Source organism: Cloeon dipterum, chromosome 1, assembly GCF_949628265.1.
Source record: "Cloeon dipterum chromosome 1, ieCloDipt1.1, whole genome shotgun sequence".
In the NCBI taxonomy this organism is placed as follows: Eukaryota; Metazoa; Arthropoda; class Insecta; order Ephemeroptera; family Baetidae; genus Cloeon; species Cloeon dipterum.
This window is the reverse complement of record NC_088786.1, coordinates 6917706-6932670: the sequence shown is the minus strand read 5'-3', so window position 1 is coordinate 6932670 and position 14965 is coordinate 6917706. Positions and strand designations below refer to the sequence as shown.

At 40.2% G+C, this 14965-nt stretch overlaps 1 protein-coding gene and 1 long non-coding RNA gene across 3 annotated transcripts in view; one reads left to right on the top strand and one right to left on the bottom strand.

The window, feature by feature from the left end:
* The window catches only part of kek5 (kekkon 5), a 192797-nt gene that overhangs the window by 89749 nt on the left and 88083 nt on the right, over nt 1-14965 (bottom strand). The window lies entirely within an intron of this gene.
* LOC135934216 (uncharacterized) lies at nt 5078-7546 on the top strand. The gene is made up of 3 exons (XR_010574088.1): nt 5078-5411; nt 5538-5658; nt 7340-7546. It is a non-coding gene; the product is annotated as an uncharacterized LOC135934216 (long non-coding RNA).

Sequence of the window (14965 nt, the reverse complement as noted above, 5' to 3'; positions counted from 1 at the left end):
TTGCGTTTAATTCTGTTGGCGTCGGCGGCGGTTATTGGGGTGGGCATACTGTGTGTTTGCTTTCGCCAAACACTCGGTGACGTCACGAGATTCGCGATAGAGCAGCGCGTGGAGCGAATAGCCAAAAAGGAAAGAAGGAAACAAAGGATTAATTTCTACGGGCGTGATTTACTATTTAATTCCGTCAGATGCTGTGCGCGTTTTTTACTTTATCGCAGCGCTCTCGGTCGGACGTGACGCTTTTCTCAGGAGTAATCAGCATTTTGTTTTGGTTCGCGGCCGCAGCAGCAGCTTTTTTCAAATCGCGAGCTGAATTAATAAGAGGCACACACGCTGAGCCGGAGCTTGCACCGATGGGAACCTGACGAACGGCGCGCAGAGGACATGAGGAAAAATTTGGCCATCGTGCCAAAAATATCAACAACAGTTAGCAGCCTTTAGAGTTTTTGCCTCTGGATGATATACATTTAATGTCTTCTTTAAAGTTTCAAATATTCAAAGCGGCATCAAGATGAACAGGGCTGTTCGGCTTGTGAGTTTTTGTGTATTTTAGCAAAATATGTAATATTGATTCTGATAGGTTTTTCTAGTATATTTAGACGGAATTTAATGCCAAATTTTAAGGATAATTCATGCGTATACATTAGGCTTAATTTAAGTTCAAAAGAATTTATTACTACGAAATTCTGTCATATATAAAAAAATTATTTATTTAATTCAAATGACATTATTAGATCCTTTGATGAAAAAAATGCCTCCATCTTTGTATCATTTTAAAGTTTTGTATTTGAAGCATTCAAAGTAAAATGCTATTTTGAGTTGGCGAAAACCAGTTTAAAAAAATATGTATGCTCTTAAATTTAGTATAATCTTGACCTCTATTTTAATTTCAAGTTTAAAAATTAAAGCATCTTTCTACGACACGGACTCTTTTTTATACAAACACCAAATTGGACAAAAAATGAGATCAAGAAATATTTTTGACTCAAAAATTTCCAACTATTATTTCAGTGGAAATTTTGAGCATGGATATTCAGCTGCTTGATAATAATGGTTTAAGACAACCTTTACATGGTTATGCAGAATTTAAAATATGATTTAAGAAGCCCGAAATCACGAAAAATATGCTAATTTGACAGCATCGTGATGGTTGGATACTCTGAAAAAATTACCACTTATGAAGTTTAAGGAGTCATCATAATAGAAATATTTGTGCAACGAATTATTTTGATATAAAAACAGTTCAAGAGAGGCCAAAGGGATTTGTTCCTCTTGGGAAACGTTTTATGATGCCAAATTAATGGGCTTTAAAACACAGAGAAACCCAAAATGTGCGGCGAACACACTAACACAATGGAGTCATTAACAAAGAAAATGAACTCTCACGTCGCAAACTCACTCTTCAGAGAGTTCGAAAGAAAAAAAGGCGTGGCTGGCTGGGCAAAACTTGACGAATGGACCTTTTTAATGCACCCGCGAATCCGTGTTCTTGTCAGGAAATGAGATTTTTCTCTGCAAGTATAATTAATGAGGCCGGCAAGCTGCTCGCGGGGAATTTGCCGTTGCCGCTGCTGCTTCGAAAAAGGGCAAACGCGGCAGTCAAGGTCGATGCCAATTCCGAATCATGCGCCGCTACCGCTTTGCTTTGCTTACTCAGCCGCGGCAATCGAATCTTTCGCAACTTGAGTAAACGGATGTGACTCGAAGAAATCGGAGACGTGTGTGCGCGTTTGCTTTCCATCATTATCTCTAGTGTACAATCGGAATGAATAATCACGGTTATTTCATTCCACGTATTTTGCAAACGATGTCTTGCGGAATGTCACTGCGAACGACACTCTTTGCATTTCTGAGTATGTAATTTGCGCTCGCTGTATATACGAAACCGAACACGACGAGTTAAAACAAGCGATGATATTTTTCCTAAGATTTAATGACAGAGTTTGTTTGAAAAGGGTATGTAATAAAAGTTTTTTAATTCAAAGGAAAAAATAAATTGAAGTATTTTTTATTCACACTGGCACAAATCGATGCAGTTTTTAATTAAATTAATTTCGAGTTTTTTTATTTCTTCCGTTCTTGAGGACATTATATTTAAAAAAAGCATGAATTTTGGTATTTTGAACAGTTTGAGCTCATTTTAAAACCAATTTGAAAATTCTCAATTTCAATGTATGTCCAATAAAAATTGTATTTTTTACAAAGATATTATTGAACAATTTCAAGCAGAACATCTACGTACCACGTAATTCTAGTTAGCATTGTCCGTTTTCGGCGATGCACAAAGGGCCGGACGAGCATTGTGTGCGCACAAGCACCCTTGCCTCGGCCTCGACTCGCAGTCAGCTGTTTACATTTCAGCTTGGCTCGGCCATATCATCATGACAAATGCGAAACAAGCAGTGAAAGTGTTGCCAATTTTTCTCCATGAGAGCCCTCTTCCGAGGGTCTTTTGCTTATTCTCGGTCCGTCTTTGTCCGGCGGCCGTTGATAAATGGCCGGTTGTCGCGCCCCGCCATTCGTCTCGTCAGCGCAGACCAGACAGGGTCGTTTCCTGCGGCCGTCGGGGCCGGCCTGTTCCTGACACCCTCGCCTGGCTGCCAGTGCGTGCATTTCCTCCTGCCGTCCAAGCTGCACGCGCGCGCCGCTTGCCCAGGAAACGCGTCTCTATGTAATAATGCAGCCATTTGTTTTATTGTTCCTTCGTGCGTCTGGCTGTTCTCTTAAGCCTGCACGTGGCCCCTTTCCTCATGTACTTGCCACGCCGCGGAATACACAATTTCATCCTGCACGCGTGCCAGAGCCACCCCTATCCTCTCGTGTTTGTTTGTAAACTCTTCCTCCACTAGGCACGCACTTCCGAAGAAACCAAAAACGCATGGAAACTAATATTTATGCTCCTGATTTTGAAATTGACTTCGTCTTTTAAGGCGTCATAAATTAAATGGAAATGTCATGGTTACGAAAATTACAAATTACTTCCTCGAATTTTTTAAGTGTGAGTTAAGAGAAAATATTTTAATTATTTCTTTAGCTTAACTGAGTGAGAAAATTCAACCGTCTAGCAATTGCAAAGTTCCTTCATAGAAAAAACTCAATTTTTGTCCATTTGCTGGTGCATGGACTAGGTATGGACAACAATTCAAAAGATAATCGAGAGAGAGAGAGAGAGAGAGAGAGAGAGAGAGAGAGAGAGAGAGAGAGAGAGAGAGAGAGAGAGAGCAATAGCTCAAAAGCCAACCACAAAAAAAATCATAATTTTGTTCGTTATTGTGAATGAAAATTATTCATTGTTTGTTTTGCACCGATCAAAATTAAAAATGATCTAAACATCCAAGGGCCGAACACATAATTTACATTCTGTTTGAAGTCTGGAGATTGGGCACATTGGCTGACCTTAGATTTACGTGCTTATCCTGTCATTCAATCGAGAAAAATGAGGTCTCGATTAGCTTGTTAGCTGGAGAAATATTGCATTCAGATTGGATCATCACGTGCACGTTATGATTGTTCGCAATTTCGTGTCAAGTCGAACTGCTCAATAAATACATGCACACGAGTGTGAAAGTACAGATACCCACCAAGAAATCGGACAAGTTTTGACGAGTCAGACGAGACGGACCGGTGTGGACCAGTTTTGGACGGTCCAAATCCGGTGCTTAAACTCGTCCTCTTTGTCCTGTCCAATAATGGATGAGTCGAGTCAAGACCAGTTTAGGACATTTGAAAATAATAATGGTTTAAATTAAATTAATTTTGAATTTGAGGGCGGCAAAGTGGTCCTTGTGAGAAGTAGTTATTTATACAACCATCGAAAAGGTGGATATCCTTTTATTTAAGAGTGGTTTAAAACTCATCCAAGGACGAGTCGAGTCAAGTCAAGTCCAGCTTAGGACATTACGACTGTGTCCGATTAGAGACGAGTCAAGTCGAGACCGATTTCGGACATTTGAAAATAATAATGGTTTAAATTAAATTAATTTTGAATTTGAGGGCGGCAAAATGGTCCTTGTGATAAGAAGCTATGATTTCTACAATTGAAATGGTGAATTTCCTTTTATTTAAAAGTGGTTTCAAACCCATCCAAGGACGAGTCGAGTCAAGTCAAGTCCAGTTTAGGACATGTCGACTGTGTCCAATTAGAGACGAGTCAAGTCGAGACCAGTTTAGGACATTTGAAAATAATAATGGTTTAAATTAAATTAATTTTGAATTTGAGAGCGGCAAAATGGTCCTTTTGCGAAGTAGCTATAATTTCCACCATCGAAAAGGTGAATTTCCTTTTATTTAAAAGTGGTTTCAAACCCATCCAAGGACGAGTCGAGTCAAGTCAAGTCCAGCTTAGGACATGTCGACTGTGTCCGCTCAAAGACGAGTCACGTCGAGACTAGTTTCCGACATTTCAAAAATTTTGTAGTTTAGAATTTAAAATTTTGAAATCTAAGAGCAACACATTGGTCCTTTTATGTTCAAAAATTAAGTTTGTCAATAAAAAAGGAGATTTCCCATGTTTTCAAAGTGGTTCATAATTGGTGCAAGGAAAAGTCGAGTCGAGTCGAGTCCAGATTGTGACATCTTGAATTTAGCAACTTTAGAACGTGACAAGTGAAGAAATTTTTGGACAAAATAGAGTGATTTTATGATTGCATCGCTAACTGTGAAATAAAGTGCAGAAAAAGCACCAAAATAACGCTTCGGACGCGATCTCAGGTTGGGGTACCCTGAGAAAGGTTGTCAGGGTATTGCCCATGGAAGCCGAGCCAAAGACCTATCTGATGAGGGGTCATGGTCGAGGATAGCACGAGCGGTGAAAATTTGCGGGGAAAAAACATCGTCGAACGCGATTTACTCGGGGAGCTCCTGCGAAGCCCTTACGGGTCCGTCGGCCCCAAAACTCTCGTCACCCAAGATAATTTTCGAAGGTGCACAACCTGCGCCGGGATTCATCCGTGGTTGGAAAAAAGCAGGCACGCGCCACGCGCGCCGAATTATAAATTTTAAGTAGGGTAAATTTCGTAAATTTCAGCCATTTTATAATAGATTCAATGAGAATGGAGATAGGATAGCTGCATTATTTCCTCATATTCGGAAATCCCGCCACCTCGCCAGAATAGTCGAAGCCGTGATTCAAACTTTTGAAAAACACGCGCACTATCGCATTGGCTGCAGCGAGCCAATGAGCGCGGTCCGGTCAGTTCACTTGCGTGCTGCTGCTGCGCTGTAGTCATTGTCACTAGTCAGCCGAGCCGACCGGAGCAAGCGGAGAATGCGAACCGCGCGAGTGCTAAGGAAAAGCCGTTGGATGTCGGCTCGTCAAATAATGCCGATTTTCGGCCGAATTTTCGCCCTCGAGTCGACCAGCAGGAGGCCATGGATGTTGGAGAAGCTCTTTTATCCGCAAACAATGCCAGGTAAGGACTTGCTATTTATTTATTTTGCTCTCGCCGGCCTCGCCGCTGGTTCAAAAATGTCTTTCACGTCTTTCACCGATTTGTTCCATTTTAATTGATTATGTATTTGGCCTATTTTTGTTAAAGACCTGACCCGTGCCCGCAGCCTGTTCTCGTGGCGTCGTGACAACAATGCAACTCGTAACAACTGCGTAGCGTACATACATTCGCCCTGAAACTTGCGATCCCCGGCACAGTGAAATTGCTGGTATGTATGTATGTAAGATTTTTTTGATAATTCTCATAATTCCATAAAATAAATTCATCATAATTATCATGTATTACGTTTATGAAGAGCAAAAACGTAATTTTTTATATGCTTGAAATAGTTGTTTGTACATATTATGCATACTTCTTAATATGTGATGTATGTAATTAAATCGATATTTCGGTATAATATTTTATGTACATATGTATTATCAGATGTGTGTTATGACGTATCTATGTACATGCATAACACGTATGTATTTAAATGCATATTGAATTGCAATTACATGCATAGTACATAATTTATGTATGTATGCATTCATTTTTAACAATTTTTAAATAATGTACATTATTTGAGCCAGGGTCGCATTTATTTGCATAACACTGGGCTTTGTCACCGCTGGTTTCTAACGGTTTTTACCATTTTACCGCTCTTTTTTTTACCAATTTCTTGTGCAAGTACTTGGCAGAATTCATATAAAAATAAATTCCAACATTTGCCTTAATGATATTAAATTTTATTGTAATATAATTTAATCATTTTAAGATCGATCCTGTAGCAAAAGGTGCTTACAAAAAATTCATTTAAGCTGTATTTTACATCTTTAATTGGCATACATTTATATCATAATAATTAATTTGATATATTAGGCAGTTCAAAATCTAACTCATTAATGAATTGCAGCAATGCAAGGGTCACAAATTATTGCCTTTTTAGTTAAATGGTATGAAATATTAAAATAATATTGACCACTCGCCGGCAACTTCTCTGGTAAAATAAAAAACTTCCCTTTACTTTTTAAATTTATTCCGTATAATTCTCCTGCGAAACTCCAAAATTTGTGGTTGGAGTGGGCAAGCAAAATTTCCTCTAATGTGCAAATTTTTAATTTTAAATTGCCATTTTTTGCTGCTTCAATTTCTCCTAAATTTTCTCAAACTATATTTCAAGTCGTGGCCTTGAGCTAATATTTCGAAAATTTCCTGAAAGAAACTTGTATAAATGGATAAACAACCATCTTACACGGCACTGCATTTTAATATTAATGGGTTTTTTGGCAACCCTAATGTGAGCAACACTTAATAATGTGCAACAATAATATTGTTTATTCCATGCTATGCATTTTTGTTTAATGATTTACTATCATTTATTCTGCAATAAGTGTGCATATTTTTATTTCTTGTATGATAACAAATTAACCACTGCACAACAAAAAATATAACACATTATGCAACAAGTATTTAATTTTAATTGCTCTTTTGCTCTTCCAATAATTAATTGGCAGAATTTTTAATCGATGCCAGAATAAATACGCGCTGAATTCTTCGCAATTTACTAGGGAAGACTCGCATTACGTGTTGATATGTGTACGAATGTAAAACATGTTGTGCGTGCAGTATATCATAAATTCGATTTTTGGCTAGTGACATTTCCATGCAATCGGCTCAAATGATGTATAACAAGAGTAATGCACGTTATTAACTTAGTTGCTGAAATTTTTATGCATCATTTTAGCCTGATGCATAACGCGTAAAGTCATAAGCCAAAAATCAAAAGCTTGCTGTCCTTATTGTTAATTCAAGAAATCAAAACATGGACCTTTATTGCAAAATAAGTCATAAATAATAAATATACAAAAAAATATGCACAATACGAAATAAATTCCACTGTGTTTATTCAGATCTGAAACCTACGCAGGAGTCCAAACCACCAAACCCTCGCTCCCTAACCTGAGCCAACCCCCAAAAGAGCTGCTTAGCAAGGTGGCCGCGCCGCCAACAGTCACAGGTCATGTTCGCACCTATGTAAAAGGTTCTTAATGAAAAATTTCCTCCTGTTGTCAATATTTTGTAAATTTTATATGAATTATTAAACATAGCACCTTGAACCTAAAAATTTTATTGATTTTCTTTAACTCTAACCTCATTTTTAGTGTAGGTTTTGGTTCATTATCTGCAGGGAACTAAAACTTGGCGCGAAAAGGACATCTTGGACTAGTTTCTGAACAAGATTGAGACGAGACAAGAAAAACGTCCATGAGCCATCTTTTTCCTGTCTCGTCTCAAACTTTTCCTGACTTGAAATATTACGTCCTCGGTACGTCTTTTTGCCGTCTATTTTGGTCAACCTGAAAATGAGCCCAATCGTGGGTCATTATTAGTCCCTATGGGCCACTAAAGACATTTAGAAGGCCCAAAGAGGCTGTGGGGCCCAGCTGGGACGCGGGGGTCGAGCCGGGCCACGCGGGCCGGGGTGTTCCGAAAAGGTCCCAAACTGGTCGGACTCGACTCGTCTCAAATTTGACTCGTCCGTCACATACGACTCAGGGACGTACCAGGGTACGGTCAAAATCCTTCAGATGGTACGTCTCCAGGACCTTTGGACGAGACAGGTTTTGAACGGCCCACGGACGTCTCATTTCTTGGTGGGTAAAGAGAAAGACACACGCTGACGACGGTGGGTAATAACAGAAATTACACGTGTGTGCCGTTCGGAGCACGCAAGCAGCGGCAGGCAAGTGCAATCAAATCACGTCGCCGCGCGACTTAACATCGTGTGTGTGTATTTCCTTCGGCTCAACAGCTTTTTATGCGTTTGACGTATGTGAGTGCGCCGTCGCTTGCTCTCCCTCTCTCTCTCTCATCTCTGAGATCGGGCGGACGGGGATTGGAACGAGGGTAAACTCTTTCGCGCGTGATTTGATTTAATCATTGCGAGAGCTGTGTGCTCGCTGCCGCTACTCGAGCGACCAATTTCTTTTTTCCACCCTTAAGCAAGCCGATTTCTGTATTTACCCAGTTCTCAAAAAATCAGGTCTGGAAAGATAAATATATTGATTTGAAAGAGAGAAACCATTAATGGTGGTGTTTTAAAACAAACATGGAGTTTTTAAAGTTTTTTTTTAAATTTTAAATGTACCAGAAGATTGTCTAACATTTAAATATTTTTTTGGAAGCTTAGAGACAATATTATATTTCTTTCGTAATTTACTATGATTTCATTATTACAAAATTTGAGGTCTGGCCCAGACATAAACAAAATTAGGTTATTTCCGACAGAAACAAATCTTTCAACATTTTTTTTTTCAAGCAACCAGAAAATATTAATTCTAAAAATATTAAAAAGTCTTTAGAATTGACAGCTTAGGTACAGTATTTTTCTTAAAGAACGTCCTGATTAAACTGGAAAACCAGCTTTACACAGGATATCCTCTTTGAGTGATCACGCTGTATCAGATTTAAAGTCCTGCAATTTAAAAGGCGTGTCTTTCTTTCATCCTCCCGAGGCGAAATTAGCCGCATAAATCTGCAGCTTAATGTAGGTCAAGACGTACATCCATAATTTCCGATGCAAAGCAGCAGCAAATCCCCGTATATCGCCTAGGCTGGCTTTATGGTAATTGCGGAATTTCCAGGCCACCGGCTCCGACGCCAATCTTGGCGGCAAAAATGGAGAAAGATGACACGTAGGACGTGTCATTTGATAATTACACGTCCGCTGCACAACAGCAATACAAAGTCATAGCGTGGGAGCGAGCTGATATGTGAGCACGTCCTCATGTGACCCGTGCGCCATCAACTCATCCCGGCGCTGAGGTGCATGCATGCAAACAGGCTGAAAGACGCGCTCTTTTAATTGGAGTGTCGTGCAGAACGAGAGGATGAGACGCGTAGCAAAACAACGCGCTGAGGTGCATTGTAGAGTGTAGTGCAAAGAATAATGATATTCACGCCATTCGCTTCAAACAACGTTGAAAGTATGAGTCAACTTTGAACCTGTGGGGAAATCTTACACGCGCTGAACATACGGTTCGATATTGAAAATTATTCATCTATTTAGGTTTACTTTAGGATTGCATCAAATGGGTTACAGTTTGTAATAATGTTGAAGGCGTGGACGTAACATTAAAGAAGACACACAGTCCCGTTTTATTATCTTCTCTTAAGCAATCAGAGTTTACGTAATGTAACTAAATGAAGCAAGAATGTTTCTTAACTTCAAATAAAGAGTCCTTTGTGTAAAAATCTGAAAAGAAAAATCGGTACGGCCAATGGTGGTAAAAGAAAAAGCTATCAAGGGGAGTACATCAATTAAAGTTTTAAAAAAATGAATATTAAAAGACGATAGTTTCAAATCATAATCTTCTTACTGGTGTGAGTGGTCAGAGATTTATTTTCGCCGGTGGAGGTAATGGACGTTCTAATTGAAATATTCACTTTCAAAAACTTATCTTTAGTTGACAGCTCAGACACAATATTTTTAAAACAGTTTGTCAATTTTCCTGCTGACAAATCATTAAAACAAGAAAATTTTTGTTTAACAAAAAAATGTTTTAACGGCGAGCACTGATTGCCTTTTGAAAGCACAGACGAGAGTTAGAAATACAATACGCATATTGGATAAAGAAAACTGCTTATCTAGAAGTTGAATACTTCTTCGTTCGGATAAAACAAATCCTAAACAAATAAACATTCGGAACAATAAGATCATAAAAGAATGTTTACAAAGAAAACCTGATGCAACCACAGAAACGTAATCCTCTATTTTCAATATAAAATGAAATAGAAATCACGTTTCTCTTCTCTGCTCTTAGACAGTTTATTTCACGATTTCCACGACAGACTAAAAAAATGTCCGGTCAATCTACCCGGAAGCCTGACTGTCTCTGTCTTTTACCGCGTCTGCTGACCTCCTTGGCGGCGTCAATCACACGCATCGACGGCCGGTTTTCAATTTTCCCCGCCGCCGAAACCGAATATCGTCAGAGAATTCACGCTCTAATTGCACTAAATCATCGGGCTGTCGATTTTTTCGTTCGTTCACTCGCACGGCGTACGGCTTGGCGAGGTTTGGTTTTTGATGTACTGGCGGCTGCAGGTAATGATTAATGCTCGCTCGGGTTCGCCGACATTTCACCTGCTCGCACGGGAAACCAGTCTGGCGGCTTGTACGGTTTATAAAGGGGTCTGGTGCAATGAGAGAGAAGGTTTGTTTGTCTCTGCGGCACCGATTTTCGTGCGGGAATCTTGAGAAAACGAGCCGAGCTCATCAATGTGGAGAAAATATCGGATTTCTCGTTATGCCCGCCTTTTTTGCCCTTCAGCTGGTGCGTTTGCGTAATTGAAGAGGGAAAAAAAGGAGACGGCGTTGCGTTGCGGTGTCGCACAACCATATGGCGCGCCACACAGATGACCCGCAGTCGCCGCCACCGTCACATAACTTTGGGGTTTGCTTTTTAAGGCCTGCTGCCTCCCGATATATAGAGTAAACTTTCGCAAGGAGACCTATTGATTCTGGTGTGGCCTCTCAGACGACAAAGGAATCGGAAGGGCGGAACATTAGAGTTTGTTTTTCGGGCAACATAGTTAACTATTTTACTTCGTTCTTTTTGTGTAGCTAGTTTTAGTTTCTTATTCGTCCAAATCTCAGATGAAACATTGTTTTTCAATTTTCATTTACTTAAACAATTCCAAAACAAAACATTTTTTTAAAAGGTGAACTTTCCTCGTGTCATCAAAATTAAATAGTTTAAATTGTTACAGAAACGGTATAATATGAAGTTTGGATTAAAGAAATAAGATATTAAAAAGATTTAAACCAAATAAATTTGAGGGAAACGACTAAGAGTTTTGTAGGGACTAAATTGCTTGAAATTTGATGACTCGAGCATACGTCCATTGCTTGGTAAAACTAAATAATAAATTAATTTAATTCATTTATTTGACTTTTAGCATGGTAATACATTCAGGTGAAGATCTTCTCACAATATATTCCATCTAATTGCAAATTACAAACACAATAACTATTATATTATTATTCGAAAATAATCTAAACATGGCCTCGACAGGCGTTAATGCATGCTTGTACATTTCCCATTGGCCCAGAGTTAAGCCATTTGTCTCAATTCTAGCCGTGAGATAAGTCATACTTGACCTTTTCAAGATTTGATACATTTTGGCGCCGTTCCACGAGCAAAAGTTCAAGGAGAGATAGTGAAGGAGGAGGAACCGGTGCGCTGCCTGCTGCCTGCTGGGCTGGCGGGCGTGGTGTAATTCAATCTGGCTAATTTTCCTGTCCCCGGTCGGCATTCCCGACAGAAAAGTGCAATTAACGCCCTTCTTGACTCCGAATTTCATCTGGCGTCGCTTCCCTCCCCCCTGCAGCCCCGACATGTTTAAATCTGCGTCATTTTTGCTCCCTGGGCGTCGGCAACTTTTTCCATTGCAGATTGAATTTGGCGAGATGGACGTGAATTACATTTATTTTTTCGCCGCTCGAACGCAAACTTTGATTTGTTCCGAGAGCAAGGCGGCAAGTCTCCGCTCGGCCGGTCACTCATGTCCAATAAACTCAATAACTCGATCGCGTTCACGCCAGTGTCAAAAAGTTGGCTCGGGAAAAAAGGGCGAGGCAGAAAAAAGGAGGAGAAAATCCGATCTCTCTCTCCTCCGACGTACGGGACGGAAATAAAAATGGTGCTCTTCGGCGAGGACATCTTCCGAGTTCATCGCCGCGTGAAGTTAGATATATCACATTTTCTCCTGCGCTGCTAGGGAAAGAAACCAATTATCTCCGTTTTCAAACACTGTGAAGAGAAAGAACGAGTCCGCCGTCGCCGCGGAAAAGACTCAGCCTCTTTGTTTGTTTGTTTGCGCTCGGCTCTTTGTCTTGCACCATAAGATCGAGGCCTGGAAATCTTGAAATATTGCTCTCGAAATATGCTCGCCACCTTTTTGGACAGCGAGCGGTTATCTTTTATTAGTTTCCTGCTGCCTGCTGCCTCATCTCCTTAAAGGAGAACTTTTTCTTTCCTGTCTTTCCTCGACAGAAATAAAACAGCTCCATTTTCCTCTCCACACAACTGGGATTTTATTAATTTTGCGGAAAAGTTTGGATTGGTTTCCAAGCATCATCGAGTAGCTTCATCCACCCACAGCAACTTTCTGAATTTTGTTCAACATAAATTAAGTCGTTGGAATCGTTCATGTGACTTAAATTGATATTTCATTTGTTGTGTATTTTCAGCGCCTTTGGAACAATTTGCTAAATTTTCCTTTCACCACATATTGTTTCAACTCAGATATAACGAGTTTTTCCAGCAAAATATAAAAAATGCGTTATTTTGTAGCATAGATTTTAGGCAAAATCGAACTGTTTAAAACGGCGTTGCACCGTACAATTTCCAGAATATTTCATTCTGCGTAGTCTAACTACAAAGCCTATCAAATCCAAGCTTTTATTCAATTTTTTGAAGGGCAAACAAGGCAGCACAACACAATAGACAGCTTTTTTGACACTTTTTATAAAGGAATTTTCAGGATAAATAAATTTATTTACAAAATTGATAAGTTTTTTGCTGCGAAACATTGAACAAAGCTACACACATCTGAGCATTTTGGAGCAAAAATCATGATTGTTTCATTAAACTTGGCGGAGTTAATCAAAAATCAACAGCAATATCATGTTTATGCATCATTCTCCGCCTTTGAGGTTGGCAATTGAAACAAGAAAACCACCATTTCTGCGAACCCCGGAGCGCAACCAAATCGAGGCTGCGCAAAACAAAGTTTGCCGAGCAAACAAACCTCCTAAAACACTGGCTTTTCCTCCGACAGTGAGCAGTAAATTTCTCCTTTAATTGAATAAAGCGGCTCACCTTTGGTTTAGAGGTGGCTAGCTCGCCGAGACAAAGGAGCAATAAAATTAATTCCCGGCCGGGCTGGCGCCGTGGCCCGGTCTTGTTTATGGCGCTCGCCGCGTCTGTCCGTCGCAGGCGAGCAGGCGGAGATGCACTTTCGGCTGCCGAGTGCAAATGTCGCGCTAATTCACCCCGGCCGGCCGGCGTCCAACCGGCCGACAACGACACCTCAGCCGCTCCCGACACGCCCCTGAGGCCGGCTGATGCACCTCGTAAATATAATGCAAACATGTGTGCGTCCGTGTCCAGGCCGACAGCACGCTCTCGGCGTTAAAGGGAATGTCGTGTTGGTCTGCACTCGCAACACCGGCAGCAGTTACAATTGATCGAGGGCGCTTGAGTCGCGCTTCTCTGCTAATTCTGCTAATAGGATTAAGACCGTGAGTGGGGGCAGAAAGTAGTTGCTTTTGCTTTGCTGCAGCAATGCACTCACTGCAAATAGAGTGTGCAACCTTTTAGGTTAACGATAATAATCAATGATAAAAGGAGTTTTCTCGGGAAATGACAGCTATGGATTTATTGCTTAAGGAGCGGAAATATTTTTATTCCACTCTCAAAGAAAATTAATTTATTTTGTGCAAAAAACAGTGGTGCAATTTTGCAGTTTGTTAAGTTGGAAAATTCTGAATAATTTTTCAAAATTATTTAAAATATTCCAAACTGAACAAATTATTTGTAAGTTTTTAAAATTATGAATTATGGTGCATAAAGGTAAAAAAATCATTCACAGCACTTTGAATCTTGTCAATGCTTCCCTAAATTTATAATAATATTAAAAAAAATACAAAATTAATATCAAATCCTAAATTAGACACACGTTTTCCTTCAAAATTAATGCGAGGGAATACCATCCGTCACGAATTTGTGGATGGGATGGTGCGACACAGACGGCCAACCCACGCGCTTCAAAGACTTTTCCAGACCGACGCAGGTGCGATGATTGCTCTCGCCGGTCGCAATGCCCAATCATTCGGGGCCCTTTCTGCCTTTGCAAGAGGCGAGAGATCAAAGTGGGCGTACGGCGCCGAGGTGTGCCTAATTACCAAATCCCTTTCCGCAAAATTTTCGTCAGCAGCGCCGTAAAAAAGTAGAGAGGAGTATTTTGCACCGACTCGCACGAACAAAAGGGCTGCAAATTAAATTTGGTGCGTCGGCCCGCTCTTTTTATTATGTACGGACGCGAGAGCGCGCGAGGGGGTTTGTTTCGTCAGCATAGCGGCAGGCAGCTCACGCCCTTTTTAATGAGAATACGCAACGGGAACAAGGGCCGCAGCGAAAGGATTTCACGAGGAGGAGGTGGCTGCAGGTAAACATCAACTTGCAATCTGCCCGGGGACGAGGGGAAAGGGGGCGAAACTCAAAATTTTACTTCCCGTGCAACTTTTACGACTTCTTCTCTTTATTATAATTTTCCTTGAAATTCATTAAGATTTAGGAACACAGCTTATGAGGAAAAACAGCCCTGGAACTGTGTTAATATGAGGATGCAAATAATTTTAGAACTATTAAACAGTAAAATTGTTATTTAAGTTTTTTTTTTACTTTCAATCCTAAGTCATTATAATTCATTTTATTTCGTTCCGTTTACAAAAAAAAAACCTCGAAAAA